Source organism: Hyperoodon ampullatus, assembly GCF_949752795.1.
Source record: "Hyperoodon ampullatus genome assembly, chromosome: 1".
In the NCBI taxonomy this organism is placed as follows: Eukaryota; Metazoa; Chordata; class Mammalia; order Artiodactyla; family Ziphiidae; genus Hyperoodon; species Hyperoodon ampullatus.
Window position 1 is genome coordinate 150868778 of NC_136914.1, and position 14927 is coordinate 150883704.

The window sequence follows — 14927 nt, forward strand, 5'->3', positions numbered from 1 at the left end:
ACCTACTCTGGCTCCTCTTGTTCCAGTGCTGCTCCTTTCTGTGGCAAATGTGCTAATGCAGGAAGAGGGGACAGCATGCATTTAGAGGCAATAGGACCAGCTCAGACCCTACCATCAGGGTGTCTGCTTTAGCACCCTGGGACCTTCCCCCATCCCCAACAGCATGGTGTCAGTCACTAAGTATAGGAGAAACCCCAGCTCACAACTGGCTCTGGCTCTAGCCCCTTCATCTCCAGCCTCAACTCCATCAAGGTGATAGCTGCCAGCACACCTTGGGGGGAGATGTGACTCATATTCACTTCAGACCCAGCTCTCCCAACAAAGGCACTGGGCACATGTAGACTGTACAGTGATGTACCCACACCAGGATACCCTTTCAAGGCTGGGATAGATAACCATTTTACTCTAATTTCATAGAGACTGAGAAAGTTAAACAAAATGAGAGTACAGAGGAATTTGTTTCAAATGAAAGAACAAGAAAAGTACCCTGAAAAATCAACTAATGTAACATGTATAGAGTTCAAAGTACTGGTGATAAGAATGCTTAATAAATTATGGAAACGAAGAGATGAACACAGTGAGAGTTTTCACAAGGAACTAGAAAATATAAAAAAGAGAACCAGTCAGAGCTGAAGAACACAAAAACTAAAATGAAAAACATACTAGAAGGAATTAAGAACAGACTAATTGATACAGAAGAATGCACAAGTGATCAGAAAGGATAATGGAAACCACCTAATCAGAACAACAAAAAGAAAAACTAATTAAAAAATGAGAACAGTTTAAGGGACCTCTGGGACAACAATAAGCATACTAACATTTGCATTATAGGGGTCCCAGAAGGAGAGAAAGAGAAAAGGGTCAAAAAATGTATTTGATGAAATTATTGCTGAAAATTTCTTGAAACTGAAGAAGGAAACATATATCCAGGTATAGGAAGCACACAGTCCCAAATACAATGAACACAAAAAGACCCACACCAAGACATAGCATAACTAAAATGGCAAAAGGTAAAGAGAGAATTCTAAAGGCAGCAAGAGAAAAACAAAGAATCACATATGAGAGAACCTCCATAAGGCTATCAGCTGATTTTTCTGCAGAAAATTTGCAGGTTAGAAGGGAGTAGCGTGATACATTTAAAGTGATGAAGGGGGAAAAAGACTGCAACCTAGGGTATTCTACTCAGCAAGATTATCATTCAGAGTTGAAGGAGAGATAAAGAAATTTTCAGACAAGCAAAAAAATGAAAGGGTTCATTAATGCTACACCAACCCTTAAAGAATGTTAAAAGATCTTTCTTAAGTGGAAAAGAAAAGGCTACAACAAGAGATAAGAATTAATAGGAAAGGAAAAAAAATCCCACTAGTAAAGACTATTTAGTAAAGGCTGTGGGTCAACCATTTAAATAAGCTAGTTCAAAGACTAAAACACACAAAAAAATTGTAAAATCGTCTATAACTACAATAAACTGTTAAGGGATAAATATGAAGATGTAAAATATGACATCAAAAACACAAAATGTGGAGGAGGGGTTTAAAAATATGTAGATATTTTAGAATGTATTTAAACTTAAATGACTACCAGTTTAAAACTAGTAGATATAGGTAAGCATGTATATACCCATGGTAACCACAAATCAAAAACCTATAATAGATGCACAACTAGAGAAATAGGAACCGAAGCATATCATTAAGAAAATCATGAAACCACAAGGGAAGAAACCAAAAGAAGAAGAAAATAACAGATAAGAACTACAAAACAACCAGAAAACAAGTAAAAAATGGTAATAGCTACATACCTATCAATAATCAGTTTAAATGCAATGGACTAAATGCTCCAATTAGAAGATATAGGGTGGCTGACTGGATTAAAAAACAAGATGAATCTATATGTTGCTTACAAGAGACTCACATCAAAGCTAAAGACAGACACAAACTGAAAGTGAGGGGATGGAAAAAGCTATTCCACACTAATGGAAACAAAAAGAAAGAGAGGGCAGCAATACTCAAATCAGACAAAATAGATTAAAGAAAGTTTATAACAAAACACAAAGAAGGGCATTAGATAATAATAAAGGAATCAATACAAGAAAAGTGTATTATTCTCTGTAACACATATGCACCCAATACAGGAGAACCTAAACGTATAAAGCAAATATTAGCAGACAAAGGGGGAGAAATTGACAATAATACAGTAATAGTAGGGGATGTTAAAATTCCACTTACATCAATGAAAAAGTCATCCACACAGAAAATCAACAAGGAAACAGTAGTCTTCAATGACACATTAGACTAGTTGGACTTAATAGTTATCTACAAGACATTCCCTCCAAAAACAGCAGAAGACACATTCTTTTCAAGATCACATAGACCATTCTCCAGGACAGATCACATGTTAGGCTACAAAACAGATCTCAACAAATTTAAGAGGATACAAATTATATAAAGTATTTTTTCTGACCACAACAGTATGAAACTAGAAATGAATTACAGGGAAAAAAATGGCAAAAACACAAACACATGGAGACTAAACAACATGCTACTAAAAAAAAACAGTGGGTCAATGAAGAGTTAAGGAAGAAATCAGAAAATACCTTGAGACCAATGAAAATAAAAACACAACTTTCAAAAATCTATGGAACTCAGCAAAAGCAGTTTTGAGAGGAAAGTTTACAATGATACCTCAAGAAACAAGAAAAATCTCCAACAAACAACATAACCTACCACCTAAAGTTATTAGAAAAAGAAGGAACAAACCCCAAAGTCAGCAGAAGGAAGGAAGTAATAAAGATCAGAAGGGAAATAAATAAAATAGATACCAAAAAACAATAGGAAATATCAATGAAATTAAGAGCTGGGTTTTGGAAGAGGTAAAGAAAAGATAAAGAAAATTGATAAGGCTTACCAAGAAAAAATGAGAGGGGACCCAAGTAAACAAAATAAGAAAGGAAAGAGGAGAAATTACGACCCATGTCACAAGGAACACAAAAAAATTATAAGAGAATACTGTGAACAGTTCTATGCCAACAACTTGGACAACCTAGAAGAAAGTGATAAATTCCGAGAAATATACATTCTTCCAAGACTGAATCAGGAAGAAATACACAACGTGAATAGACCAATCACTAGTAATGAAATTGAATTAGTAATTAAAAAAAAAAAAAACCTCAGCAAACAATAGTTCAGGACTGAATAGTTTCACAGGGGAATTCTACTAAACATACAAAGAAGAGCCTATCCTTCTCAAACTATTCCAAAAAATTTGAAGAGGAAAGAACACTCTCAAATTCATTCTATGAGGTCACCATCACTCTGTTGGCAAAACCTGACAAAGACACTACAAAAAGAGAAAACTATAGATATCTCTGATGAATATAGACTCAAAAATCCTCAACAAAATATTAGCAAAATGAATTCTACAATATATAAAAAGGATCATACATCATAGTCAAGTGGAATTTATTCCAGGGATGTATGGATGGTTCAATACCTGCAAATCAATCAATGTAATACACCACATTAACAAAAGGAAAAATACAAATCACATGATCATATCAATAGACACAGAAAAAGCATTTGACAAAATTAAACATTCATTCATGATAAAAACTCTGGTCAAATTTGGTATACATGGAACATATTTAAACATAATATAGGTGATTTATGACAAACCCTCAGCTTACTCATACTGAAAGTATAGAAAACCCTAAAGTCTCCACCAAAAAACTATTAGAACAAATAAATGAAGTCAGTAAATTTGCAAGATACAATATTAGTATACAGAAATCTGTTGCATTTCTATATACTAAAAACGAACTATCAGAAAGAAAAAGCAAGAAAACAATCCAGTTTAAAATCACATCAAAAAGAATAAAATACCTAGATATAAGCTTAACCAAGGAGGTGAAAGATCTCTGCTATGAAAACTATAAAACATTGATGAATGAAATCAAAGATGACACAAAGAAATAGAAAGGTATTCTGAGTTCATGAATTAGAAGAATGTTAAAGTGTCCATACTGCCCAAAGAAATCTACAGATTTAATGCAATCCTTATCAAAATACCCATGACATTTTCAACAGAACTAGAACAAACAATTCTAAAATTAATTTGGAACCACAAAAGACTGAAGAGCCAAAGCAATCTTGAGAAAAAAGGACACACCTGGAGGTATCACAACTCCTTGACTTCAGACTATTCTACAAAGCTGTTGTAATCAAAACAGTATTTTATTGAAATAAAAATAAACACATAGCTCAATGGAACAGAAGAATAGAAAATGCAGAAATAAATCCACTCATGGTCAATTAATTTATGACACAGGAGGCAAGAATATACAATGGAGAAAAGACGGTCTCTTCAGTAAGTGGTGCTGGGAAAACTGGACAGCTACATGTAAAAGAATGAAATTAGAACATTTTCTCACATCATATACAAAAATAAACTTGAATTAAAGACTTAAATGTAAGATCAGAAACTATAAAACTCCTAGAAGAAAACAAGTCGAACACTCTTTGGCCTAAATTGTAGCAATATTGTTTTGGGTCTGTCTCCTATAGAAAAGGAAACAAAAACAAAAATAAACAAATGGGACTTAATTAAACTAAAAGCTTTTGCACAGCAAAGGAAATTATCAACAAAATGAAAAGACAACCTATGAATGGGAGAAAATATTTGCAAAGGATATGGCCAATAAAGAGTTAATATCCAAAATATATAAACAGCTCATACAACTCAGTATTAAAAAACCCAGACAACTCAATTAAAAAATGGGCAGAAAATCTGAGCAGATATTTTTCCAAAGAAGAAATACAGACAGCCAACAGGCACACGAAGATATGCTCAACATCGCTAATCATCAGAGAAATGCAAATCAAAACCACGATGAGATAACACATCACACCTGTCAAATTGGTGTGGCCACTATGGAAAACAGTATGGGCTTCCTCAAAAAAATAAAAATAGAACTGCCATATGATCCAGCAATGCCACTCCTGGGTATATATCTGGAGAAAACAAAAACACTAATTCTAAAAGATATATGCACCCCAATGTTCATTGTGGCATTATTTACAGTAAACAAGATATGGAAGCAACCTGTTTGCCCATTAACAAATTAATGGATGTGGTATTTATATACAATGGAATATTCCTCAGCCATAAAAAGAGTGAAATTCTGCCATTGACAGCAAGATGGACCTGGAGGGTATTATGCTTAGCGAAATATCAGACAAAGAAAGACAAACACTGTATGTTATCACTTATATGTCAAATCTAAAAAATAAAACAAACTAATGAATATAACAAAACAGAAACATACAGATATAGAGTAAAAACTAGTGGTTACCAGTAAGGAGAGGGAATGGGGGAGGGGAAAGATAAGGGTAGGGAGTTAAGAGGTACAAACCACTATATATAATATATAAAATACACAAGCTACAGGATATATTGTACAGCACAGGGAATATAGCCAATATTTTATAATAACTTTAAGTGGAGTATAACCTATAATAATATTGAATCACAATGTTGTTTACTGAAACTGATATAGTATTGTAAATCCCCTATACTTCAATTTTTTAAAAGGCTATAAATATAAGATTTTAGAATTATTTAACCTGAAGTAGCTGAATACAAAGTGTGGAAATGAGGATACACACACACACACACACACACACACACACACATATTTTAATATATGTAAAGGTCTGTGACCAAAGGGATTTTATCAATAGCAGGAAAGTTTAGTGGTTTTGAGGAGACACTTGGGAATTGGACATATTTGGGTTAGAGTCTATATTGTAAATTTTTAAAACTTCAGATTTTCCTGATGCCTCAACATCCTCATAAACAGGTTGTGGGTACCACTCCCAGGTGACCAGGTACACCAGTGTGATAAGGCTGGTCTCTGAAGAAGTTCCCCTTCTTGCCTTCCTCTGACTGACCTAGTGACATTCAAACACATTGATGAAATTCCCCTTACCTCTTTGCTTGCATACCCCACCCTGACTCCCAATAAAGGCACTTGCCCACATCCCCAGTCTCTCCTCTCCACATCTGCTTTGCTGAGTTGACTCCTGTGGCCCTCCTCCTGTGTGGTCCCCTGTGTATGTCATGGCATGGTGTGGTGTGCCTCCCTCTTCTAGGACTCATGGGTATAATAAGTTTCTTTCACTTTCGTATGCCTCTCCATGGGGTTATTCCATATCCACACTAGACCAACGATCAAAAAACTCCATTTTGAGTGACATAATTATTCCTTATAACACAGAGTCTTAGCCTCTGTTTCTTCATCTAAAACATAGGTTTGATAATTGAACCTGTATTATAAGGTTATTATGCTTCTTCAGTATCATCATGCTCATAAAGTGCTTAACTTGGAGTCTGATGATTGGGGACTGCTCAATAAAAGGTAGTTGTTATTATTGCTAAAATATTAGAAAACAGAAAGAAAGCAAGAAAGTCAAACAAGCTTATGATGATGAAATCTGGTGATTTTTTATATTCAGGAACAATAGCATATGTGAAGGAGAGTGACATGCTGGAATCTTAAACAAATGACTTTAGGAGAAGCCATGATTCCAGGTGCTGGCATAATGGTAAGGAACATATGCAGGGTGACAGTGCTCTTTTTTTTTTTTTTTTTTTTTCCATTCACAAGCCGTTTATTGAGAGTTGAAAATGTGCAAAGGTACAGAGGTGAATAAGATAAAATATCCAAACAAAGGTGGCTCATACAGACGGTAGTGTTGGTATTAGAGACAGATTGATATCTACAAGTTAAAGTAGTGCATTCTATAAAAAATGGGAGGGACTTCCCTGGCAGTCCAGTGGTTAAGACTCTGCACTTCCACTGCAGGGGAGCTAAGATCTCACAGGCTGTGCAGTCAAAAAAAAAAAAAAAGGGAAAAATACAACCTGAGAAATTTTTTTTCTATTTTTTTTATTAGTTTCTGCTTTATAAAAAAGTGAATCAGTCATACTTATACATCTGTTCCCACATCCCTTCCCTCATGCATCTCCCTCCCTCCCACCCTCCCCATCCCACCCCTCCAGGCGGTCACAAAGCACCGAGCTGATCTCCCTGTGCTCTGCGGCTGCTTCCCACTATCTATCTACCTTACGTTTGGTAGTGTACATATGTCCATGCCTCTCTTTCGCTTTGTCACAGCTTACCCTTCCCCCTCCGCATATTCTCAAGTCCATTCTCAAGTAGGTCTGTGTCTTTATTCCCGTTTTACCCCTAGGTTCGTCATGACATTTTTTTTTTTAATTCCATATATATGTGTTAGCATATGGTATTTGTCTTTCTCTTTCTGACTTACTTCGCTCTGTATGACAGACTCTAGGTCTATCCACCTCATTACAAATAGCTCAGTTTCATTTCTTTTTATGGCTGAGTAATATTCCATTGTATATATGTGCCACATCTTCTTTATCCATTCATCTGATGATGGACACTTAGGTTGTTTCCATCTCCGGGCTATTGTGAATAGAGCTGCAATGAACATTTTGGTACATGTCTCTTTTTGAATTATGGTTTTCTCAGGGTATATGCCCAGTAGTGGGATTGCTGGGTCATATGGTAATTCTATGTTTAGTTTTTTAAGGAACCTCCATACTGTTCTCCATAGTGGCTGTACCAATTCACATTCCCACCAGCAGTGCAAGAGTGTTCCCTTTTCTCCACACCCTCTCCAGCATTTATTGTTTCTAGATTTCTTGATGATGGCCATTCTGACTGGTGTGACATGATATCTCATTGTAGTTTTGATTTGCATTTCTCTAATGATTAATGATGTTGAGCATTCTTTCATGTGTTTGTTGGCAGTCTGTATATCTTCTTTGGAGAAATGCCTATTTAAATCTTCTGCCCATTTTTGGATTGGGTTGTTTGTTTTTTTGCTATTGAGCTGCATGAGCTGTTTATAAATTTTGGAGATTAATCCTTTGTCAGTTGCTTCATTTGCAAATATTTTCTCCCATTCTGAGGGTTGTCTTTTGGTCTTGTTTATGGTTTCCTTTGCTGTGCAAAAGCTTTGGAGTTTCATTAGGTCCCATGTGTTTATCTTTGTTTTTAGTTCCATTTCTCTAGGAGGTGGGTCCAAAAGGATCTTGCTGTGATTTATGTCATTGAGTGTTCTGCCTATGTTTTCCTCTAAGAGTTTGATAGTTTCTGGCCTTACATTTAGGTCTTTAATCCATTTTGAGCTTATTTTTGTGTATGGTGTTAGGGAGTGATCTAATCTCATACTTTTACATGTCCCTGTCCAGTTTTCCCAGCACCACTTATTGAAGAGGCTGTCCTTTCTCCACTGTACATTCCTGCCTCCTTTATCAAAGGTAAGGTGACCATATGTGCGTGGGTTTATCTCTGGGCTTTCTATCCTGTTCCATTGATCTATCTTTCTGTTTTTGTGTCAGTACCACACTGTCTTGATTACTGTAGCTTTGTAGTATAGTCTGAAGTCAGGGAGCCTGATTCCTCCAGCTCCGTTTTTCATTCTCAAGATTGCTTTGGCTATTCAGGGTCTTGTTTTTCCAAACATATTTTGAAATTTTTTGTTCTAGTTCTGTGAAAAATGCCAGTGGTAGTTTGATAGGGGTTGCATTGAATCTGTAGATTGCTTTGAGTAGTAGAGTCATTTTCACAATATTGATTCTTCCAATCCAGGAACATGGTATATCTCTCCATCTATTTGTATCATCTTTAATTTCTTTCATCAGTGTCTTATAATTTTCTGCATACAGGTCTTTTGTCTCCTTAGGTAGGTTTATTCCTAGGTATTTTATTCTTTTTGTTGCAATGGTAAATGGGAGTGTTTTCTTGATTTCAATTTCAGATTTTTCATCATTAGTGTACAGGAATGCCAGAGATTTCTGTGCATTAATTTGACAATGCTCTTGAGTAAGTTTGCCACACAGCCTTTGTTCAATATGCCTCGGTGCCAAGAAGGTTTGGAACACATCAAAACTTTCTTGATGGTTGAGTTTTAACTAGGAGGAACCTTGGCTATTTTACTGTGTAAATTATAAGATAGATATGGTTCCAAAACCAAATTTTCTTGCACATGCCCGAGTCCTTGCATGAGCAGCATGGCACCAGTGGCTGTGACATCCAAGGCTTTGTTCATACAGGGGATGATCAGAAGACCAGCATGCAATAAAACTCCCGTATTGCCGGGCTTCACAGAAATAAAATACACAATTCTTATCCTATGTGAAACATGGTAGAGAATACATTCAAGAGAACAAAGAAAAGGTGAAACATAGCCATTGGCTATTTTTGCAGTGCAATATACAGCAAACCTCAATTAGTTTGTATTTTTTTAAAATGGAAATACACAGTATAATGCAACAAGGAGAAAGAAAGGACTAAGGATGAAGGGCACAAGTTCTGGAATTGATTAAATTCCTAAATTTATTATTAAGTCCTCAACAAAGTGCTGGAAAAATTAGGTACTCATAAGTTAACTGGTTTTGTTCACCTCTTTTGCTACTTTCCATCATCTGCTAAAGCATTATGGAGTCAGCACGTTTAGAGCAAAACTTATTATTCTCACACAAGCATAGTGTCTTTGAAATCAAAATGAAACCTTTTTTTAAATGGCAGAGTGATTTATTTGCTGACTACATTTTAATAAGAGCAAGTAGATTTATGCTGTGAATTAAAGAGAATAATTTATAGCTGGAAGATCAAGTAAGTTAGAAATCAGGATCATTAAAATGAGGATCAATGACCAGGGCAAATCATCTTACAGATTTTCTATTTCTACTGTTACTTCTCTTATCATTATGTATGCTTACATAAAACAAATGATTAAGAAATAGAAAATAAATTATCAAGGGCAGTTAGAAATAGAAGGTGGAGTGAGTGAAGGTGGTACTGTCTTTATCTCAATGCCTTGCAGTGGAGATGGTATCAATAAGTTTTTGGAATTAGATGTGTATGAGTTCATGAGCCCAGAGGAAACATTCTCCTCCTTCTTGGACTGTCCAGATAGATCCTATCCTATAAGCCTGGACCTTATCACTGTTCTGCCGGTAACTTACCAATCTGTTTCCAAGGAAAGAAATCACATCACTCTAAATATACCAAGAAAAATTGAGAATAATTTATACTTTTAGTTGTATTCTTCTTTTAAAAGCAACAGAGGCAATTTAAATTAAGACCAAAAGATAAATATTTTATAATGAGATTGCCTAAATATTGACACTGAATTCCTGGATATTTATAGATGTAGGAAGAGAATCTTTATATTAAGTTCTTTAAGCTACTTCTGAGGAAGGTATACATGAGGCAGATTCATCATCTATAAATAAAACTATTATAACTTGAATTCACCAAAAATATGGAAATCAAATACATGCAGTGACTTGAAGCCCTGTGTGTTCATCTGACAAATATCTATTGTGTGCACAGCAGTTATTAGATGTATATGAGAAAAAAATGATAAATTAGACATGGTCTCTGTTTAATAAAATGTAGGAAAGAAATTGTAAAGGTAATATATATGGAAATTTCTAAATAGTTTGCTTTAATGAATAATATATACTGTCCATTCCTTGATACAACTAGTTATGAGAAGATAGGAAGAAAGATTGGGTTCATAAAACTTAAAGGGTGTTTTTCTATAAGGTAGTAAGTGAATGGTAAGAAATATACCAATTAATAAGGTATGTCAAAGTTAGTCATTTCCACTAAAAATATTTTAAAATGAGGGAGAAAATGGAAAAAAGAAAACATTTCCTGAATACTGATAATTGCATTATCTCATTTAATTATTTCATAGATGAGAAAACTAAATCAAAGAAAGGTTAAGTGAAAAGATAATAGGCAATAAAGCAGGGATTAAAATTAATATACTGGAATGAGAAAATTGAAATAGAATATAATTCTCCAAGGTTCAGCCTGGTCAAATTCTCCTGGGCTCTTCACATTAATATTCGTGTCCTCTCCATGATGCCTTTGAACACTGTGACAACCAATCACATAGTATGTACCAGCGTCAGCAGAAGACTCGAGAAGAGCCTTAGATAACTTTGGAAACTTTTCCCATGAAAAACATCTGCCAACCGAATGCCATTATAGGTTTTTACTATAGAATTGGTCAAGTGAGGGGCAGTACAAGTAGGAAGAAGAAATGGGTGCTTTTAACATTAAGGGATTTCAGTGCTCAACGGGATCATTAATGTTGACTTTAAATTGACCTAGAATATATTTAAATGAAGAAAGTAAATATTACTACTCACCAGGAGATGTGATGCCTTTCACCCACATCTATAAAGTAATTCAGTAATTTTCAGTTGCATCTAATTTATTGACTAGCTATTCCTTTTCCCTGAGGATAAAACAAAATGAACTTGGATGAATAAATTAATTAGTTTCATGGTAAGTGGAATAATGTCTCCCCGAAGATGTTCATGCTCTAATCCCCAAAACCTGTGAATATGTTACCTTATATGGCAAAAGGGACTTTGGAGATGTGATTAAGGGTAAAGGCCTTGAGGTGGGAGATTATTTTGGATTAACTGGCTGAACCCAATCTAATAACATGAATTCTACTAACTCAGAGTGATATGACATCAGAAAGCCTTGATCCACTGCTGCTGACTTTGAAGATGGTAAAAAGGGGCCAGGAGCCAGGGAATGCAGATGGCCCTAGGAGCTAGAAAAGTCAAAGAAACTGATCTCCCCTATGGTTTTCACAAAAGAATCAGCCCTGCTGACACCTTTAATTTAGCCCAGTGAGATCCATGTTGTACTTCAAACCTACATAATATATTTGTGTTACTTTAAGCAAGTTTGTAATAATTTGTTGAAGTAGCAATAGATATATAAATAATAGTAAATATAAGCAACATATATAATGTATATTATATATGTGATAAATATAAGCAATAGAAATAGTAATAATATCGACTATATATATTGTACAATGCAGTGGTAAATCCACAATAAATATAAAATATGACCCTTAAACCACAGTTCACCTTGCTAAAAGGAGCAAGGCTTCCAAACATGAAACAATTAGAAGATAATACAAATTATTGTGTATACAAGCGTTAACTTGTTTGATTCAGACAAAATATTTAAGACTTCAAAGAAAGATGTGTTTGAATATAAATGTGAGCCCGTGGAATTAGATAAGGCTTCTCCTTGAGTAGGAAATATGAGTGTTATATGGAAGATGTGAGAAAGATTTCCTTGATAACATTGACCATAATAAATAGCTGGCATTAAAAGAAAGCTTTGAATTCTTATTTCTGTACAATTCTTTCAGATCACAGATGAAGAGTGTTTTTGTTTTTTGTGTTTTTCTCCTCAAAACAGACAACTTGGTTTGATTGATAATGAGGCCCTGAAGGATATTTGAGATAGAACCTGAGACCTTATTTGAACTCAGTAGGAATGGTGCCATGATCAATTAGAGATGTGTATTAGGGTCATAGGAAACATGTTTAGTTTGGATATTACCAGGGCTGATATTAGTATGTACCAGTTGATAAAATATGGACCTGTACTGACCTATATCAATTATTCAGGTTGATAAAAAGTGGCTCCCTAATTCCCCAAATGCTTTACTGTTACCTTGGTTACTTGGCTTCTACACCAGAGCCCTGAACCATCCCTTATCCAGAACCTAAAGGACTAATATATGGTGCAGTGGTCATACTGGTTGTTGCATATTTTGAATATTATTTGGATATTACATTGAATGAAGGTAGGGTGATACACTAGATGATTTTTCAAGGTCGGTTTGAATCCTATGTTTATGCAATATGTAAAACAATATATATACTTGGCCAAAAGAATATACTGATTTATGTTTATAGATATAATTTATTTGGAATCAAACAGAAAAGTAGCTGTATTAAATTTACTTCTCAGGAAAAGCCATTAATCACCAGCGTGGAAAAACTTTTGGTATAAGCACTTTATGAAATGCTTAGCAATGACCTCACAATAGAAGCAGGAGCTGGCAGATACATGCCATTGAGCTTTCTCAGGACAAATAGTACAGTTTCTTGGCATACTTAGAAAAATTCTAAAAATGGCATTTTCCATGTACAAAGCAATGAGAATGGAATGTCTATTTTGTTACTACCATATGTGGAAGGAATCCATAGTTTCTTACAAACATATAAATTCGTTGTGGTAGCTAGACACAATACCAACATGTGGTGGATAGACAAGCAGACATTTAGAATTACGTCACATAACATAATTTAAAAAACCTCTTCCATTAGCAGTCATGCTGGGAGAATGTGTGACTATATTTCAGTTGTGACCATAGAAAAACAATTAAGTAAGGAAACTGCACCATATCCAGGTACAGCTGCTGTTCTCATCTATGCTTTTATCTAAGAGGTCATTGTTGACATGTTGAACTAGCCAAAACTTGACATTTTCTGTAAAAAGCGGACAGGGTGCCAGAGTCTACTTCACTTTATAACATTCCTTCTGTGTTTCTCAAGCCTGTGCAAAATTTACCTATTCCATATGTCTACCCAGTCTTCATTCAGATTTTCTACCTTACCTGAAATCTTTGAGCAGTCTGGGCAATAAACAAGTGGAATAATTCTAGGGACTACTATACAGACCATGAGAAGTTTTGAGGAAACATTCATCAAAATAACAAAAATGAGAATGACCCAGAATTTTATTACTCAGTTATACTCTGCCATTAATGATATGTGAATTGCATTGTTGCTAAATCTAGACCTGAAATTTCCCTTACTAGTTGTTATGGAAGTACTTTTGGGCTTGGAAGTATATTAAACTTTACATATGAATCAAATGAATATATGTAATTCATATGTATAATTGTGAATTTTAATTTTAGCATCAATCATACTTTGACTTGTATTATAATTAGTTGTGCATATTTATATTTTTCTTGCAACACTGGGCTTCTTATGGATAAAGGTTGTGGTGTACCAACTTTCATTTATCAAGAATAGAGTTATTCTTGGAAAAAGACAGTAAGCACTCAAGACACCATTTTTTTTAAATTGAGTTGAGTTGAACTGAATTTCATTTTCAAAGTTTTTTTTTTTTTGCGGTACGTGGGCCTCTCACTGTTGTTACCTCTCCCGTTGCGGAGCACAGGCTCCGGACGCAGAGGCTCAGCGGCCATGGCTCACAGGCCTAGACGCTCCGCGGCATGTGAGATCTTCCCAGACCGGGGCACGAACCTGTGTCCCCTGCATTGGCAGGCGGACTCTCAACCACTGCACCACCAGGGAAGCCCATTTTCAAAGTTTTATGACACAGATATTTTGGGGACAACATTCTGCTTGGATGATGCCCTGCATTGCTTAAGTAGGATAGTATAGTTGAGTATAAGAGTTTTAAATTGATTTTTTGGTGAATTCTAGGCAAACCAAAATGCATTTTCAGAGATATTGCTGTTGCTTTTCATATTGTGTTACCATAATGTTATTCATAACCTTAAATAAGAAAAAATATTTATAACTAAGCATATGTTATTTTCCCCTTCAGCCCTCAAAATTGTCCCCCCAAACACAGTATTAAAGAACCAGGGTTTCGGGCTTCCCTGGTGGCACAGTGGTTGAAAGTCCGCCTGCCAATGCAGGGGACACGGGTTCGTGCCCTGGTCTGGGAAGATCCCACATGCCGCGGAGCGGCTAGGCCCGTGAGCCATGGCCTCTGAGCCTGCACGTCCGGAGTCTGTGCTCCGCAACGGGAGAGGCCACAACAGTGAGAGGCCCGTGTACCGCAAAAAAAAAAAAAAAAAAAAAAAAAAAAAGAACCAGGGTTTCAGCCTAGTATTTGTTGCTAATTAGTATTTGACATTAAGTTAACTTTTTAAGCTTTAAAATCACACTGAGTTTTTAAGATGGGAAAATTTGTCTAGATAATGTCTAGTGACTCTTGAAATCTAAAGTTCTTTTATTTTCTA